This window comes from Ailuropoda melanoleuca, chromosome 18 (genome assembly GCF_002007445.2).
Source record: "Ailuropoda melanoleuca isolate Jingjing chromosome 18, ASM200744v2, whole genome shotgun sequence".
Lineage (NCBI taxonomy): Eukaryota > Metazoa > Chordata > Mammalia > Carnivora > Ursidae > Ailuropoda > Ailuropoda melanoleuca.
In genome coordinates, this window is record NC_048235.1 from 23,976,570 (window position 1) to 23,996,185 (window position 19,616).

Genomic DNA, 19,616 nt, shown 5'->3' on the forward strand with positions numbered 1-19,616 from the left:
GTGGGAGCCTGCCGCTCAAGGCCCTTCCATGGGGCCAGCAGGAGTGGCTTTGTGTGGGTGCCTCTCCTTGGGCTGCTTCCAAGCCTGCAGTTGCGCTGGTCTAGAAGCCGAGCAGCTCTGTTTGCGAAATCTCCTACCCCCTGGAGGCCGAGGCCAGGCATCTGTCCAACAGGGGGATGGGCGTCTCTGGAGGCGGCGTGGATTTATTATTCCAGAATCCTTGTGATTGGCAGGGCTCTCTGCCCTGACTTAATTCCCTCCTACGTCAATTGTACTCACACCACCACCTCATGGACAGACCAACTCACTACAGTTGGCACTGGTTGCCTTTCTTTTCTCGGTTAGTCCTCTTCTCTGGGAAAATGAACTCTCCTGACATCCACCCTTCCTAGGCCTGCAGGGTTGCCAAAAAGGAAGCACAGCCCGAGAAAAATATCCTTAGGGCGTGTGAGCCGATTAGGCCCATAGTCCCAGAGATGCTGTGCGCATATAAATATGCATGTATGGGTTTATTTTCGTATATGAAATAGGCATGAGATATGAGATATGTGTGTACATACATACGAGATGGGTGTTGTGTATGTATGAGATGGGTATTCGACACATCTGTTTTTATTTAAAGTACATAAAATACTTAAACAGAGATTTAAATAAGAAAATATATATTGGAATATGTAACGTAAATATTGCATATTTATTCCTGGGCCATCTCTAGGTCAACCTGGAGAGGCTCCTTTCTGTCTTTCAAGTATTCCTCAAGCTTCAGGCTTTATGATTTCTGCTCCGCCCCAAAGCTGCTTCTAACTCGATGTCACCGGGATAAAACTCCCGCAGCCTCTGGGCCTCAGCATGCCGGTCAATGAAAAAGGCTAGTTGCGGGTGCTGGTAACAGACCCAGAACGCCTAGCCCAGGCTTGGCCCAGGCAGGCTTTGATGAATGCTGTGGGTGGATGTGGGGCTGGTGGCCATGAGGTAACACAGGGTGTAGAGGGCCCCATGTGCCCAAGGTCAATGGCATTCCGGAAGACCCCATAGCTCTGGCCCTCCAGGCCATCCTCCTGTCCCTCAGTTAGTCGAATGAGTTAACTAATCAGAGCCTGGGAGTTTGATTCCGGAGTGTCTCTACTGCTGGTGGCCCTTCGGCGCTGTGAAAACACAGTAGATGGAGAGGCAGAGCCGTATTTGAAGTCTGGTTATCGCACAAAGAATTGAGCGATGGGCAGGAGGCGCGCCCTCTCCGTGTTCCTGGATGTCTAATCAGAATGCTCCCCCTTGAGGTCCCTGGTAGGTGGGATAGGTTGCAGACTCCTTAAGCAGCGTTTTATTATGTCAATGAGAACAAACAGGGAAGGCTCCCATTTCATTCACTCTCCTTTCACACCAGGGTGCTGGAGCAGAGCTCAGAGGTAGGATATAGCAGGGGAACTTCCATTCAGCTTCCAGTCCTGTGTTCTTGGTTAGAGCTGACAAGTTACCAGGCCAGACACCTGGTGCAATCAGTAACCAGCCCAGGGCAGCATGAATCAGTGTGCTGTACCCCAGAACACGCACACTGGAGCCCAAAGGAGTGGGTTCCTGACACTCTGACACGGGTGAGCTTGTTTAAGGCTAAGACTCTGCTGTGACTCAGTTTCCTCATCTGTCAAGTGTTGATCTTAATGACCCCTAAGTTCCCTTTCATGGTTAACATTCTCTAATCCTCAATTTTTAAAAAAGATTTTTATTTATTTATTTTAAAGAGAGTGAGAGAGAGAGCATGAGCAGGGTAAGGGGAGAGGGAGAAGCAGACTCCCCACTGAGCAGGGAGCCCGGTGCTGGGCTCAATCCCGGAACTCCAGGATCATGACCTGAGCCGAAGGCAGACTTTTTTTTTTTTTTAAGATTTATTTATTTATTTGACAGAGACAGCCAGTGAGAGAGGGAACACAAGCAGGGGGAGTGGGAGAGGAAGAAGCAGGCTCCTAGTGGAGGAGCCTGATGTGGGGCTCGATCCGGGAACGCCAGGATCACGCCCTGAGCCGAAGGCAGACTCTTAACCGACTGAGCTACCCAAGCATCCCTCTAATCCTCAATTTAAAAAAATATAGAAAGTTTGAATTTAACCGAGGATAATGCCCAACATACTAGATTTGTTCAAACAATGACATCGAGAATCCAAAACAGCAGAAAGTCAAGTATTTATGTTTGAGTCGGAAATTCATATTGACCATCCTGAGTCATATCAAAATATTGATGATTTTGTAGAGAACTAAGAGGGTCTGGGGAGACAGATAATGAAGGTTCACGGTAGTTTGCATTCCATGACCACGAACAGGAGCCAGCCCAGAGAGGACGGAATATGTGTCAGAGAGATAAGAAGGAGTCGCTCACATGACATCTTCAGATACAGATTCTGGTCTAGCAGGTCTGGGTGGAGCCAAAGCTTCTGCATTCCCAACATGCTCCCGGGGAATCCAGATACATGCATGCACAGCAAAATAGCTGTCCTCCAGGGTTTTCTCCTGGGTGTTGGATGAGGGGGTCCCAATATTAAGTGTGGTCATGGTTCAGAGGATGGGGACCACCCCAAATGGTAGAGGGGGAGGCGTAGCTTCCTTGGAAGAGGAGGGTCAAACCAGTCTGAGAATAGAATGTAGCGGGGGTTAAAATGCTTGCGGATAGTTCGGATAGTTCGAAGTAACTGCGAGGGGAAAGGGGGGGAGAGAAAGGGAGTTTAGAGGTGTAGGCGCCGCAGTGCTGTTAAAATGCCGTCTGGGCTGAGACACAGAGCCCCGCAGCTCACGGCTCTGGCCTTTCTGTCCTTTGAGTTGAAGTTTGCCTTTGACTTAATGAAACAATTTTCTTCTGGTGCCACAACAGCCATTTCATTCCAAGATGGATTGCAATGTGAACTGATCTTTTTCCATTTCGGGTCCCAGACCGCAGCACAATTAGTTTCTAAATAAATGTCAGTGGCTTCTGGCGGGGCTCTGAATGCGAGGCTGGAATAACAGTGGCCAGCCACAAGGAGTGTCTATGTTGGCTGTTCCCCTGAAAGGCCTCGGGGTTCTGATTGCACCCAATGCCCTTAGACACCCCGGATTTCCAGAGAGCTGTCGACGCTGACGAGCCTTCATTACGTGTTTTTGATGCAAAGTAGTTTAAAAGACAGAAAGAAGATGGAGTTTGTTTTGAAGGTTGACCTGTTTTTTGTTGTTGGTTTTTGTTTTTTAAGATTTTATTTATTTATCTGAGAGAGAGGAAGAGAGCACGAGCAGGGGTGGGAGGGCAGAGGGAGAAGCAGACCCCCCCGCTGAGCAGAGAGCCCCACACAGGGCTTGGTCCCACGACTCAGCGATCAGGACCTGAGCCGAAACCCAGCATCGGACGCCTAACTGACTGAGCCACCCCGGTGCCCGGAAGGTTGGCATGTTTTAAAGTAAACACGGAACACGTCTGCCACAAAACAGTGGTGCCTGCTTCCGTGAACTCATGGTCTTTCTATCCTGACAGACTCTAATCGCATGTGGAGGCAACTGTCCACTCCACGCTCTCCTTGGATCAGAGCGAGGACAGATGTGATGGGTTGAATTGTGTCCCCTAAAATTCCGATGCCGAAGTCCCAACCACCAGTGTCTCGGAGCAGACCTAGTTTGGAAATAGGGTCATTGCAGATGTAATTAGTTAGATGAGGTCGCACTGGAGTAGGGTGGACCCTTAATCTAACTGGACTGATGTCTTTACACAAAGGGCACATCTGGAAACAGACATACATGTAGGGAGAGCACCATGTGAAGATGAAGGCAAACATCACAACGGTGCTTCCCCTCTGAGCCAAGGAACACCAGACGCTGATCCAGGCCTCTTCCGCTCAGCCACCGAAGGAGCCAACCCTGCTGACACCTTGACCTCAGGCTTCCGGTCTCTAGAACTGTGAGACGACCCATTTCTGTTGTCGAAGCCACCTGGTTTGTGGGGCTCTTTCACATCAGCTCGAGGGCAGCTACAACAGACTGGTAATAAAGTAAGTATCCATTAGACTATGCAGTGAGGTGTACGGCCTTGGAAATGATCTTCTAAGCTCGGCAAAATGAGGAAGCTGGAGCAAGTGGTTAATGAAATCCCTTGCATTCCGTGAAGGTAAAGCATTCTGTGGTTCTCCGAGGTTCTGATGTATTGGTCACCTTAATGCCATTTGATGGAGAGCACCTGCCAATGAAAGCCGAGAAGCAGCAGCTGCACCCAGAGGAGGTCAAGCACAGGTGCGGGAGATGGAGCTTAAACAACCAAGAGACCAGGCACAAGCTTAACTGCATGACGATCTCACACGCTAAACAGAGCCTGGACAGGGCCTGAGAAAGCAGGACCCTGGGAGCAGCGGGCAATCTCTGCAGAAAGCCAGGATGACCTACACAGGGCTGGCCGCGGCCCCAGACTCCTCCTGCAGACAGGGCCATCTGGAAACGGCAGTTAGGAGCCAGGTTAAGAGGGCTGGCCTGGGTTGCTGACCTCCGGGGTTGGCAGTCAGCAAAAGGCAGGGAGGACCAGCTCACACACCAAGGTGGGGAACCTCAGGACTCTTTAGGAGGGTCTGTTGAGGGAGGCCCCTGAGACGTTGGCAGGTGGGAACCCAGAGTCATCATAATTTGGGTATGCAGGGAAATGTGACCTCAGGTTGCAGTCACTGGCTTATGGGGAGTTGGGTTCCACGTTCATCTGTGAACAGGACAGAGTGGGGACCATTCTCTCCTGTTCATTACTGATTTCCCTTGCACATTGTAAACCTTCAATTTGTTGCATGACAGAAGGACAATGGAGTGGGAATTTGTTCCAGGAATAGGGAAAGCAATTAGTTAACTTAGTAATGAGGGCCCTGTTACCCTCCTAGGCTCAACTTTAATTAGCTGTTTACCTAAATCAGTTTCATTGTCATCATTACATTGATTATATTATTTAGTGCCTGTTGGTGAAGAATAATGCGTGTGACCACAAGGATTAGCTTAGGAATTCAAGAATTTCAACTGGAGAGGTGGAGTTAAGCTTTTTTATGGTACCAGTCAACAAATTACAGCTGACTGTGGTGTGTGCAGAGCACTGTGCTAGACATTTGTGATCAAGGTGAATGTCACATATAACGTCGCCAATGATGATTCAGAATAACACTGTAGGCAGAATCCCATGTTCCCTGAGCAGTCCCTGTTTTCTCTGTTTTTGTACTTAGGCTTTTTCTTCTTCTAGAAATGACCTACCTTACAAAATGTCTCTCATCCGTCTAGGTTTGTCTCTCAAGTCACTTTATCTACCAGTTTCCTCCAGATCTGCTCAATGGGAACATTCTTTCCTTTTTATACCCATAACGCTTCGCAAGTCTCTCATAGAACATAGGTTCCACCTTATATTCTAGCTAATAGCTGTTGTCTTAGTTATCTCTCATACTAAATTATATGTTCCCTGCTGTGGTGTGTTCAGTAGTATTCTCCCAAAATTCATGTCCACTTGGAACCTCGGAATATAACCTTATTTTGTATTTTTTAAAATTTGAGCATAGTTGATACGCGATGTCACATATACGTGATCTGTGCTCAGCATAAGGGAGGCTCCCATCTGTCACCATACAGCGCCATTGACTTATTCCCTGTGCTGTACCTTTTGTCCTCATAACATTCATTCCATAATGAGAAGACTGTATCCCCCACTTCTCTTGGCCACCTTGCCCATCACCACATCCCCTTCCCTCTGACAACCATCAGTTCGTTCTCTGTATTTATAGGTCAGATTCTGACCTTATTGAAATAGGGTCTTTGCAGGAGTAATTAGTTAAGGATCTTGAGATCGTTCTGGCTTTAGGGAGGGCCCTAAGTCCAATGACTGATGTCCTTGTAAGAGAAAGGAGAGGGATATTTGGACACAGAGAGACAGTGAGAGAGAAGGCATGTGAAGAGGGGGTACAGATTGGAGTTATGGTGCCAGGAGTCAAGGAGGGCCTGGACCCACCGGGAACTGAAGTAAAGGGGGCAGGGAAAGTGTCTCCCGTAGGGCCTTTGGAGGGAAAATGGCCCTGCTCACACCTTGATTTCTGGCTTCCAGAACTGTGAGAGAATACATTTCTACTGCTTTAAGCCATCCAGATTATGGTAATATGTCTAGCAGCCCGAGAGAACTGGTACATCTGAGTGTGATGCATGATTTCCCTTTGTATCCCCTCAAACTTGCTCATAAGCATTTGTGAAAATACGACTTTTGCAAGGCATTAATCTTAGCTTTTCTTTCTTTCCTTTTTTTTTAGTCATTGTGATTTAAAAAGCACTAGTATCGATCAATCAACTATCAAGGACCAAGAAAAGTCGAATTATATTAATTAGTTATGTTTTCCCTGATGTGAGTCCTGGGAGATGCACGTGCCTTTTGTGTACAAAGGAACAAAGGCAAACTACTTAGATTGATTGGGTCTGAGCGGTGGCCCTTCTGAGGACAAATGTCTGAATGAGGCCCCTCACTCTTGGGTGCTCAGAGGGAGAGGGGACTCTGGGAGAATCTAGGTCCACTCTCTGTGGCCCTCAGTAAATTCAGTTCCTGGCTTCCTAGCTGGCCCCTCAAAGAGCATGTGGACAAGATGGGGTGTCTCCAACAGCCACACAGAGCACACTCAGGAACCTGGAGCCAAGGATGACCATATGTCCAAGTAGAGAAGACGTTGTCATCATTTGAAGGTATCTGCCTAAGAGGTCTCCCAGCGGACACAGACTTCGGAAGGTCAGAATCAGATATTCATTTCTTCGGGTTCAGCCTTGGCTCTCCAACCCACCTGTTCTTAATGCATAAGCACCTTTGGGACGTCTGCTCAGAAACATACTGATCTGCCAGTGGCTCTAGATTTATCAAAACTTGTAATAACTAACACATAGTGAGTGTCCCTCATGCCAGGAACTGTATTATACTAAGTGCCTCACATGTACTGGATCATTAAATTATCACTGGCAATCCTACTAAGTAGGTATTTGAATCCCCGTTTTCTAGACTCGTCAACTTGAATCTGGAGGTGTGAAATCACTGGCTCAAAGTCAGCTGTGCTGGACCTTGAGCCCATGCTGCTAGCCTAAATCCCTATTGCTTTTCAAAGACAAAGGGGAGGACCGCTGCTGAAGACCAGCTTTGCCATTTCTTCTACACATGGGTCCCCTCTGGGATGCACAAGGGCTGTGTGAAGCCAAGTGATTCAGGAATTCCATGGGAGCCGAACACAGTAGTTAAAGCGAGCCCCCCGGGGACCTGGTAATTGTTTCCTATCCTGAGAACACCCTACGCATCCCCTTGGATCTTCGCACTGAACCAGGATGTGATTGTATCCTAATTCACTTTGCTGAGCCTTTCCCAGAGGTCCTGGCCAGCCACCATTAGTGGTTTTGCACTCCAGGGGTTCAATTCTCAGCTGGAGGGGTAGGAGAGAGTCCATTTCGGTGAGAACATGCGGAGGCCAAATGCACCCTTCCAGAGCCTCCTGCGTCCGTTATTTTGCTCATTCTGATTTAAACCTTCTGTCCTTGTCAGGCTCCTTCCCATTCATAATTCTTTGTGTGGTGGGTACAATGTTATTATTCTATTAGGACTCACAAACCATGGCCAAATCATTATTTCAATTGATATTGCTTATAAATTATTACATCAGCTGCTCTGCAATTCCATAGCAATGCCTTTCCCCAAGTCCCTCGAGAATTTAAGGAAAAGGGGCGCCTGGGTGGCACAGAAGTTAAGCGGCTGCCTTTGGCTCAGGGCGTGATCCCGGCGTTACGGGATCGAGCCCCACATCAGGCTCCTGTGCTGTGAGCCTGCTTCTTCCTCTCCCACTCCCCCTGTTTGTGTTCCCTCTCTCGCTGGCTGTCTCTATCTCTGTCATAAATAAATAAAATCTTAAAAAAAAAAAAAAAAAGAATACCTCAGTGGTATTTCCTGGAGTTGCAAGTTATTTAATGCTTACATGGCGACACATGATCTTTCTTTCAATTGTCCCCCATTGGCCACTGGAGTGCTCTCTCGTTCAAACACCAGCTCCTGCGAAAGCGAAGAGAAGGCAGTTTCGCTGCAGGGCACCCCACAGCTGTGCTTTCTAGTATTTGCCCAAATGGCTTCCTACAGGAACAGCAATCACCAAAGGTCTCTGTCTTGAGTAAGCAAACTTCATTTTAACCACAAAGGGTTCTGACTGTTGTGGTCCTGTAAGTTACCCAGCACAGTACTGAGATGATCTTTTCTCAGCCTGGGCATCCTGGAGTGGGAGCGCGCCCTCACCAGCATGGATTCCTGGCAGTTTCATTGCCAAGGCCAGGAGGAAGTTGTTCCCAGGAAAGGCTGGAAATGCAGCCCATTGTGCCACTTCGAAAGCAGCCCTCGGCTCTCCAGGGGACAGTGACGCGCATTGATTCCTGGCAAACTGGACTGGACAGGTGGATCTGGGTCCTTTACCCACTGCCATTCTGTCCTTGGTCTGGAGCATAGCCGTTTGCTCTGTCAGGGTCATTACCAGGTCTTTGGAGGCCCATGTTGAAAAATCCTGTGCTCTGGGGTTTGTGGGGAGGGCAGAAACGGTCTATCCCTTTTAGAGAAAGCCTCTCACCGGCCTGGCTCTGTAGCAACATACTTGTGTTCCTGTGCAGAGTGTGCCTCGTTCTATCCCCACCCACAGATCTCCTTTTGACCGCTTACGGCAGAGCGATTCAGGAGAAAGAACGAGATCGGGGATGCAACCAGCCCACCCATACCGAGTTCCTGGGACCTCCCGAGTGTCCACTGCCTGAAAGGGAACAATTGGTAAGGGCAGAAAGGACAACGAGTGCTAAAAAGAGGCTGATCCCTGCTGAGTAAACCAATGATGCTTAAGGTCTGAGCAGTCCGTGTAGGGCCCCAGATTTGGCACTAGGTCACAGTAGCAGATGGTGTCCCAGGGGACAGCCCTATGCTTGGCTCTCCTTAAGGGAGCACCAGGCTTGGTGAGTCACTTGGTCCTCCAGGGGCCATATCATGCGCGGCATGTCTCCCTGGGTGGTAAGATTTATGCCAACTAGATGCTATCACAATCCAAGAGTTGTTAAAAGACCATGATGTCAAGCTGTTAGCAGCCACACTCCCTTTGTCCAATCCCACGAAAAGCCTTTGCTTTTGCACATGCAAACTCAAGAGTGTCCAGAGTAGCCGTTGTCACTGTGTGCCTCACAGAGGAGCAGTGGTATGGAAGGAATCTCCAGGTGACCACAGACCGATTTTTCATAGGATCGCGAGACTTGCACGTTATTTTGCACCATCAAAATCCTTCCTGCTCCAGTGTCGTCCCCAATTGACATAGGCTTCTGACTTGAAATGGTTCCTGTTCAAAACAAAACCTTTTTCTTGACCTTATATTCCCATCCGACCATGGCTCACCTCTCTGTTTCCCCTTATAGTGAAATTCCTCACAAATGATGTGTTATCACCATCCCTATTTTCTCTCTTCCAGTCCTCTCCTTTTCCAGCCAGCTTTCTCACTCCTGCCTCTATGAGAGTGGGATTGAGGACCTCCTCTTACTTAATCCAGAAGTCAGTTCTCTGATCTATCTTACAGAAAACCCAAGCAGCTCTTGTCACTGTGGACCCCTCCCTCTTTCTTCAAACTTTTTCTTCTCTAGGGCCCCATGACATCACATTTTCTGTGTCCCTCCGACCACATTACTTACTGTTTTTTCCCAGTCTCTTCTGCTCACCCTCTTAATGTGAGATCCCCCAGGATTCAATCTCTGGATCTCTTCTCTTCCCTTCCCTTCGCTCCTCTCCTCTCATCCCATCCCCCGCCCCAACGCACCCCATTCTTTTCTCCATGCTCTATCCAGTGACCTCTTGTGGTCTCATACCATCTATACATTCATGATGCCCAAATCTATCTTTCTAGTCCTATGTTTCCCCTAAGGAAACTGACAATATGACATCCCTGCCTGGACGTCCAATTGACATCTCAAATTTAAATGTCCAAAAGTAAACTCTTTGTGGCCTTCCAAAGCCTATTTCTCTCCCCTGGGGCTCCTTTGTGAGGCAAATGGCACCATCACCTACCCAGTTGCTCACATCCACATCTTAAAAATTATTTGTCTGTGACTCTTCTTTTTCCATAGGACCCCACATTTGATCGGCCAGTCCTATTGGCTCTAACTTCAATATATATCCCAGAATCTGGCTACATTTCACCACCTCCAATGCTCAGCTCTGATCCAAGTCCTTATCTCCCGCCTAGCCCACGGCAAGAACCCCTATCCCACTTTTCCACACTTGTCCTCCTATAATGCATTCTCCACCTGACAGGCAAAAGAATCTCTTAGAAGTGGAAATCCACCATATCACTTTCTTTCTTAAATCTTGCTAATGGTTTCTAATCACGTTACGGAATACAATTGAAGCCACCTGCCCTGCATGTAAAACTCAACATGATCTGACCCCTGGGCTCCTTGGGACCCAGCTCAGCTCCTTCACGACACTCAGTCACAGCGGCCTTCTTTCAGCCCTCAGAGAGCCCTGGCTTATTGCTGCCTCAGGGTCTTTGCACTTGCTGTTCCTTCTGCCTGGAATGCTTCCCCCCAGACTTCCACCCGATTAGTCTCAGCTTCAGCATCTCCTCTGAAGACAGACCTTCTCTGACTACATAGTTTAAAGCAGCTCCTAATGCCAGCCCTCCTCTCTCTCTTGACACGGTTTGTTTTCCACGCATCCATGAACGTTCTCTACTTGAAGTTATCTTTTTATTTGTTTGTAGTTTATTTTTGTCTCCCACTAGACCACATGACAGCCATCTTGCCTGTCTTGTTCACTGCGCCTTCCCTAACTTATACTCATGCCTACCTCATATTGTTTGCTCAGTAAATATTTGTTGTCTGAATAACTGCTCCCATTATAATAAGTTCTATATGCTGTTGCTGCTTCTGGCATGAAGCAACATCATTTCAAAAAGCATGGGAGAATGACCCAGATACATTTTTTAATAATTCAGATGCTTGGGCCCCATACAAGGCTTTATTGATGTGCCTCTGAAAGTGTCCTGATCTTTTCATTCACTCTGATGCAAAGTCTTAAAGCAGCAAAAGTAGGGGACAGGGGGTTAGCATTCAAGCTGATGGAATTTGGGTTAAGTGGTCTTATGGGTCCTTTGTTTCATCAGGGTACAAATGTTTGAAACCACTGGATCGCAGTTGGGCGTGGGGGTGGAGAGGAAATGAGAAGCTGAACCATGTCCCACGAGCCCATCTGACTGTCGAAAGCCAAGGTCCAGTTTTACCCACTTTGGTGGCTCAGTGATTCTGTGAATTACCAGGGCACCTATTAGTACAAGAAAACTCTTCCCCTCCCACGTCCTTGAGTTTCATGATCTAGAATTCTGCTGTCCAATCCAGTGGCCATAATTTAAACTGGAATTAATGAAAATTAAGGCATTTTCATTTGAACTAAATTTATTACAATGAAGATGAAACAAAATGGAGCATTTCATCCACAAGTCTCACTAGCCACATTTCAAGTGCTCACTGACCACATGAGAGAGGGCCCGCTGTGTTGCACAGGGCACTTTCATCATGGCAGAAAGTTCTGCGGGGCAGAGCTGGTCTAGAAAGTGGGCTTCTGGGACAGTTAGGGCATCCACCTGCTATTGTTACTGCCTTACATGCCAGTCTCGCCAGTCCTGTGTGGAACTGAGCTCTCCCCTGGTTAAACAATGCGTCTCGTGAGGCCTGGGAATTTCAACCAAGCAGGTGAGAAGCTGAAGAAAACAGCTTGTAAAACCCTGTGCCAGCAGACTTGCCCACACACAGAGGAGATGCGCATTTTCACAGACACTGCCATTGTTGCCTCTGAGGACCTGGGAAAAAGCACATTTCTGGGCAAGGCAATGCACTTCTCTTAGCTTGCTCTCCTTGAACTCTGAGTCCAAGGTCGCTCGAGGGAATGTCATCAGAATTTGTTATATAACTGTTTCTTGGGGTTACATTCTCTATCCCCAGTGAGATTACCCATCACTTTAAAGCAGGGGAAATAATTTATGCTCTTGGATTATCTCCCCCTCAGCATTTCGCATACAGATGATAAACACCAGCACTTAGTCTAACTTGCATTATAATTAGCTCTGTATATGCTTCTCTTTGCTTGCTCATGAAGCTCTCAAGGGCAAGGCTAATATCTATTCCCTTCCCTTCAGCATCACTATGCATAATGTGTAATTGTTTTTCTACATATACTCATTAGATTGAGTGGATAGGAGGATGGATAGAAAGGTGGATGGATGAATGGATGGATGGGTGGTCGGACCGATGGACAGGCTCAGACCCACACTAATAGAAAATCCCATGTTTCAGTAATAACCTTTCTGGTAACCCATCATTTCTCATCTCAGGACTTCAGAGGAATTAAGCATTATTCTCTCTTCTGAAGATGAGGAGACGTACCTTCCAAGTCAACAGTGGATAAATGAGGGAAAGCTTTTCCAATGTCATCAGAGTTTTCTCTTGGGATTTCATCAGAAAAGCCATTTTCTTTTTCTTCTCTCTAGTAAAAAGCCCAGCTAGGGAAAGAACAAATCGGGCTCAAAAGGAAAATAGGGCAATGGGAAAATGTCATAAGACATTGTGTACATGCCATTGAAACACTCAGATTCCCAGAGCATTTTGTGTTACTCTTTTGAAACCCCAATCTCGAATGCGTATTATAGACTATTGAATATTCTGTCCCCACCTTCTTGTCTCTGAGGGAGAGGAGAATGAGACAGCATGTAGTGCAGCAGAGAGCACGTGAGATCACAAAACCAGGCACAGGTCAGCTCTTAGCCCCCCAGGAGAGGAGGCAAGTTCATCGGGGGCCCATTGATTATCTCCCAGGTGTCCGTTCGTGTCCTTGAGGGTTGGGACACTAACGGGAAATCCCATAATGCTTATTTGGGACAACAGAGCAGACTGTTTCCCTCCCTAGCATATGGTTTCATGTGTTGGTTGCTTTTCTGTTTTGTAAATCTTTTTGGATTATAAAAAATAATTCCCTTTCATTATGGAAATATGGAAAGGTACACAGGAATTATAGAAAGGTATAGAGAAAATTAAAAATGCTGAAGCCCTGCTAGCCTGAGTTAACTGTTGCTTCTATTTCTTTCTTGTCCTTTTTCTCTACACGTACAACACGAATATATAGATCTGTGTCTTTGGGGGGATAATTGAATCATATTGCTCACACTTTGTTTGATTTTTAACAACACATTATTAAAAGTATATCCCCATGCCACTAAATATTTTTCAATGCAAAGTGATATAGTAAAAAAAAAAAAAATTCATATATCCTCCTCCCCGCTCTCCAAATATATAGACTACAATTTAACGTGCTTTTGGGAGGGAATTTATAATTTTAAGTTTCTATATTAAGAAAGAAGTTTAAAAATTAGTGGATTAAACATCTAATTTAAGAGGTTAAAAGAGGACTAGCAAAATTAACAAAGTGCTAAACAGGAAATTAAACTAAAGTCATTAACAACAGGAATGCTTTTCGATTTGTCTCTTGTGGGTTGTTTTTTTTTTCTTTTTTTTTTTTCATTCTGTGCTTGGAATCTTTTGATCCTTCTGTTTTAAGATGCGTTTCCTGTTAAAAGAGCGTTTCACTAGGTAAATCCAGTCTGCCATCTTTGACTTTTAGAGAGGCATTTAGCAGGTCTTCGTGTAACGGAATCACTGAAATACTGTATCTCTTCATGTTATTTTGTGTTCCGTAAATGTCTCCAGATCTCTTCTTGGTTTTTTGCCTTCTTAGAGACTGACTTCCTTTTATTTATTCCTACCACTTTGAAAGTTATAAATGGAATTCTCTTCTAGGGCTTCTCCAGGATTGTTCACAAGCATACTTCACTTATCATATGCTAAATTTAATTAATAAGTTTCCTTCCTTCTGCACATCCTAGTGGCCTTAGGACATTTTAATCTGTTACCCCTTCTGATTTCTCTGCTACTGGTCCTGCATTTTTCATTTCTATTGCCATTGTTTTGTAAGGTTAACACTTTTTGGATTTACTCATACATTTGCCACTTTCTTGGCTCATTATGCCATTTTTCATCTCAATATTTATACACAAGATGACTTCCTTCTGCTTCAAACAAGCCCTTAGAATTGCTTTTAAGTTTTTTTTTTTTTTTTTTATAAGACAGAGATAGAGACAGCCAGCGAGAGAGGGAACACAAGCAGGGGGAGTGGGAGAGGAAGGAAGCAGGCTCATAGCAGAGGAGCCTGACGTGGGTCGATCCCATAACGCCGGGATCACGCCCTGAGCCGAAGGCAGACGCTTAACCGCTCTGCCACCCAGGCGCCCCTAGAATTGCTTTTAAATCACTGTCTGTTTTTTCTTACCTCGAAGCATCTTTACTTCACTCTTGTTTTTGAACAGTATTTTCACTTCACGTGTGGCTGGAGGTTGGCAGCTACTTTCTATCCTCATATTAGAAATTTTTCCGCCGTCCTCTAGCTCCCGTGGTTGCTCTCGAGAAGTCAGTTGTAAGTTTGTCACTCCTTTGTATGTAATCCTTCTTCTCTGACTGCTTTTTACATCTTCCCTGGCTTTAGTGTTTTAGCGCTATCTGGGTCGGTCTTTCTTTCTTTCTTTCTTTCTTTCTTTCTTTCTTTCTTTCCTCTTTTGCAAAGCTGGCTTAGGTTCCTCGGGATGTTCAATTTTGAGGATTGGAGTCTTTTCTCAATTCTGATCGTTTCTCTTTCTTTTTCTGGACTGTGAAATAGGTAAACTGCTGTTCTGTCTTCCAGTTGTCTAATTATTTCTTCAGCTGTGCTAAATTCTCTTAAATCATCCACTGATGCTTACAAAAACAGTTATAGTATTTTTCATTTCTAGAAATTCTAGTTGGATATTTTTTCGAAAACACTTGAAAATTTTTATAAATTTTTTTCCTTGCTTATATTCTATATAGCTTGTTATGGGCTGAAATGTGTCCCTTCAAAATTAGTCTATTGAAATCCTAACCCCCAGTGCCTCAGAATGTGACTGCATAGGAGAAGGAGCCTTTAAAGAGGTAATCAAGGTTAAATGAGATCATTGGGGTGGGTCCTAATCCAATATGACTGGAGCCCTTAACAGAAGAGATTAGGACACAGACATACACAGTAGGAAGACCATGTGAAGACAGAGAGAAGATGGCCATCTACAAGCCCAGGAGGGATGCCTCAGAAGAAATTAATTCTAGTAACACCTTGATCTTGGACTTCTAGCCTCTAGCACTGTGAGCAAATAAATATCTGTTGTTTAAGCCACCAAATTTGTGATACTTTGCTATGATGGCCCTGGCAAGCTATTCTAGACCTTCAATTTTTTCCCATAGTTTAAACTACTTGCTTTATATTCTTTGGCTGATAATCTAATATCTGAAACCTTTTGGAAGCTGAATCTCTTGTCTTTTTTACCCCCAGTGGTATTATGTTGGTATCTTTGTGAGTTTTGTGTTCTGCACTGGTGATCAATTGAAATTCTCTGAGATGAATCTGAGAGCCTTCATTTTTCTCAGTACCATGAGCCTAGGGCCACCGCCAAGCCAGTAATCCTCCACTAATTCCCAATTTGAGCTTATTTCTTGGGACTACCCAGGTAGTGTGAATTGAGGTTGGAAAATTATACGATGGCCTTGTGCTTATGAGTAATCAAAGCAGAGATTTTGTTCCCTTACCCAAGTAATAAGATGGAAGAAAGGCGATATTCCTTGATGTTTTGTGTAGTGGTGGTAGGGAGGAAGAAGCTAGCATATATCTAATTCATGCTTACATTAAAGATATGACCCATTGGGATCCCAGTTTTCTGTGTGAAGATCTTCTACTAGATTTCATGCTTTATGAAATCCCTAGGTGTTTTCTTCTGCGGCCTGTCCACTGGCGTTTGATAAATGCCCTCAAGATGGAAGTTGGATGTAGTGTTTCAAAGATAATTCTAGAAGGAGAGGTGATTTTTAGCCCAGAGTCTCTCTCAGTTCTCCAGAAGGGTCAGGCTGGTCTGTGCACAGAAAAGTTTAATGGGGCTTTTATCTCTATCTGCTATCTCTGTGACCAGCTAGATGAACTTTGCCTCTTAAGATAGCTAGGTCCAGAGGGAAGCATTCTCTGGAAGTCAGTTCTAGATCTCCCAGCAAGGTGCGTAGAGTCCTTATCCACGTGTAGACCATCCTTGCCTGAACTCTCGCTTCACACGACCACAGGGCTCTTTGGAGATCGTGTATTTCCACCGCCAGCTCTCTGATCACCTTTTCTCCGTGTTCTACACCCTCCTTTGAAAAAGTAAATAGAAGAGCCATCTGTCTTGGAAGATATCCTGGCTACACTGTCCTCTTTCGGAAAGTGCTAGAAATAAAGGCCAAATTCAAAGGCATAACAACCCAAAGCTGTATGCAGACAGGGCTAAAATGCTTGCATTTGCCACATCCCTAAAGGAGAGCCTGCCGACTCTTATTTCAGGAGGATTTTCTGTTTCAAAAGCCTGACCCAGCGTGGGAAGTGTATCTCTGGCCTGGAGGCATTTTGAAGCATCATGACATAAGGCAGGTGGCTGAAAAGTGTCTACAAACTTAACCTGGCACTGCCTTTGGCTTCCCTGAATGCAGAGTTGGCCTCAATCTCCCAGCTGCTCAGTGAGAGCACATGGCATCCAGCACAGGATGAGGGAGGCATACACACTGATGAGCTAGTGGGCCCTGAGCAAAACTCTGACTCAGACATACTCTATCTGATTATTCTACGGTTTTATATAAAACTTCCAGCATGATTTATGATTAGTTCTTGATTCTCTTTCTTTGGAGGTAAGTCTTATCCAGGGAAGCCAGAGGAACGGCATGACCCAAAGACCTATGGCCCGCCCCTCTTACTCAGGCAATTTGTTGACCAAAGCAAGTTGTGCAAGTTTAAAAAAGAGACCAGACCATGGGCACGTGGACATACCTAATGCTTTCTTCATGAGCTGTTGTTGCCAGACTGCCTTAGACAGCCTCAGGTAATCAGAGGAGACACTAAGTACATTTTCACATTCAAAGTCAAGTCTACAACGGGCTGGATCTGGGTATTCTCCTTGAACAGGGGCAGAAGTCAGCCATCCGCCTTTTATTACCAGTCCTGGGCGCCCCGTGTTTTCAACAGAATAAATCAGACCGATCAACTCTACTTGCTTAACGGAAAGTCAAAGGTATGGAGGGTGAATATGACTTAGGAGATGAAAGATCGGCTAGGATTCAGGAAATGTGTCGGCTGAGAGCGTTCTTTTTCTCTTCAAGAAAGTGGTCACTTGGAACTCAAGCTTAAGTTGTGTAGGAGCCGCGTGAGTCTAGAAAACTTTTCAAGTACTCTTCAACAAATTAAGTACTGATTCATCTGAGAACAGATGGTGGGATAAAATGCTGTGTGTCTCTTTCCCTTTCTGGAACACACCCAAAATCATATCTGCACCTCCCAAACCATTCTGAGGATCTCCGGAACTGGCCGAGTGACAGTAACAAGAGCAAGGAATACTANGTGACAGTAACGAGCAAGGAATACTAAAATCAGACCAGGGCCTGGGACTCCATAAATATTGACTCCCCAGACCCTAAAGCCAGATGCTAACATCTCTGAAAGTAAGTGAAATAGCACTATAAAACCCCACCGAGAGTGCTATACGCGGCACCATTAAGTTTAAATTCCCGGAGAGAACACAGAAGAAAGAAAGCCCATTCTAGAGTGGTGGTCTAAAGTTTGCCCTTTCAGAGTGACAGGGGTGTGTGGGTGTCCCAGGATGGAACCCTAGGCCAAGCTACCTGTGCCTTCTAAGACCCCCACCCCCAACCCTGCTCACTGCAAAAGAGGGGAAAGCCAAAACCTTAAAGTAGGAAGGTATTCAGAGCAGACCCCAGTACATTTGTGCAGACAACCTAGATAATGGTAATTATAAGTACATGTTTAAAGCTGTGCTTCATAACCTAAGGTTGTGATTAAAGCAGTGTTTAGAGGAAAATTTTTGGGCTTAAGCACTTAGCATTACCAAATAAAAAATAATCAAAATGATGTATTCATTATTCAACTCAAGAAGTTTGAAAAAGAGCACAAGGGAATTACAGAAAGCCAAAGGAAGACATGAATAATGATGAGAGTTGAAATGGACACATTTTTAAAAATTAGATATTTGGCAGAAAAAAAATAAATGAACCCAAAATACAACGCTTTTCAAACAAAATAGAAAAACCCTTCGTAACCCCCTTCCCCCAAAAGAAGGTACAAAATACAAATATGGAAAATTAGAAAGGAGAATCAGAACGGAGAATTAGAAAAGAGAATCTCCATCCAAAGATGGAGAAAATTAAAAGAAAATTCCATGTTCAACCGTACACACACAAACGTGAATAGTAAGGAGTTAGCGTGTGTGAAGCCAAGGAGGCATCGTCTGGCTGTCAGGCCCAGAAAATTTCACATAAGAATTATTTTAAATTTCTAAGAAAGAGATCATTCTAATCCTCTAACAACTTTTCTCGGGTAAAGAAAATAAGTGCTTCCAACATCTTCTTATAAAGCCAGCCTAGCACCGACGCCAAAACTTGACAGTGATGGGGTAGCATGCACACACAGACCAGTTTTACTCATAAATCTAACTCAAAAATATTAAATCAAACACCGATATGTTAGTTAGAATTTTCTTTTTTGCAGCTGACATACGTTTGGATGTCTCCCTGACTGGAGGGGAAAGGCAGCCCCATTACCAAAGAAGGAAACCATTAAACCGTCTCCACAATGCCGAAGGGCACTGTGGGAAAAGTGACTTTTGAGCCTGGCCTTTGGATCAAAGTCGGTGTTCAAAGCACTGGGGGAAAGCATATTGAAGCAACATCACAAGGTGGCCGGCCGGTAGCTGGGTCTTCCCAGTCATAGAAAAGCTGGGGACAGATATGGCTCACAAACCCAGACGTTGACTCTGTCTTCTCCAATCAAGGTGATGTTTCTTTTGTGACGGGGAATGTTCTGCTTAGGTAAATTCTTCCACAGTGGTGACGTGAGCCCGTGGCACCCGTCTACTTCCGGTCTGAAATGCCAACAGGCTCCGAAGGGGGCCATTGAGGAGCCCAGCCCAGTGGAGGGAGAAGCAGAACGGGAGCTCTGAGGACAGGGAGGCATTCTTCAGAAGAATAAAGATGGGGTTTGTGAAGGGGAAGTAAAGAAAGGCACAGCAGTTAGGAAGAAACCCAGTCATGACCGGTGGTCGCTGACAAGGCCTACATGAGTGGGAGATTAGAGCCGAAGCCATTAAATGGTCTCTGTGGACACGTGGCTGACTGTGCTCTGTTTAATCCTCTTAGGCAAGCAGGCCCTTCTCACCAGGCCTTGGACAGAGGCTCACGCCGATTCGGGCCTGAAACGCCAGCCAACTTTGGAAATGAAAGCAGGTATTCTGTGAGCACGGAATGCAAGTACATGAGCCGGTCTGTGAGGTGTGGAAAGCCAATTTGCTAATGGCTCAAGTCTTCCATAGAACTCCAGCCGAGCAGAAAGTGATGTAGGAAAAAAATCTCCAAGATAAGTATTCAGCGAGGCTTCACAGGAGCCAAGGAAGAGTACCAGCCGTACTCCCTACCTTCTCTCCGACGCTCCCC

At 45.6% G+C, this 19,616-nt stretch overlaps 1 long non-coding RNA gene across 3 annotated transcripts in view; it reads left to right on the plus strand.

The window, feature by feature from the left end:
* Window positions 1-6,963, plus strand: part of LOC105242000 — a 16,963-nt gene extending 10,000 nt beyond the window's left edge. For 2 of the 3 annotated variants that reach the window (XR_004621913.1, XR_861043.3), the window contains 2 exons: window positions 3,730-4,003; window positions 6,266-6,963. This is a non-coding gene — a long non-coding RNA (uncharacterized LOC105242000). Of the gene's footprint in view, window positions 1-3,729; window positions 4,004-4,144; window positions 4,541-6,265 lie in introns of all 3 variants that reach the window. The other variant, XR_004621914.1, reaches the window with a different exon arrangement.
* The last annotated feature ends 12,653 nt before the right edge of the window (window positions 6,964-19,616 follow it).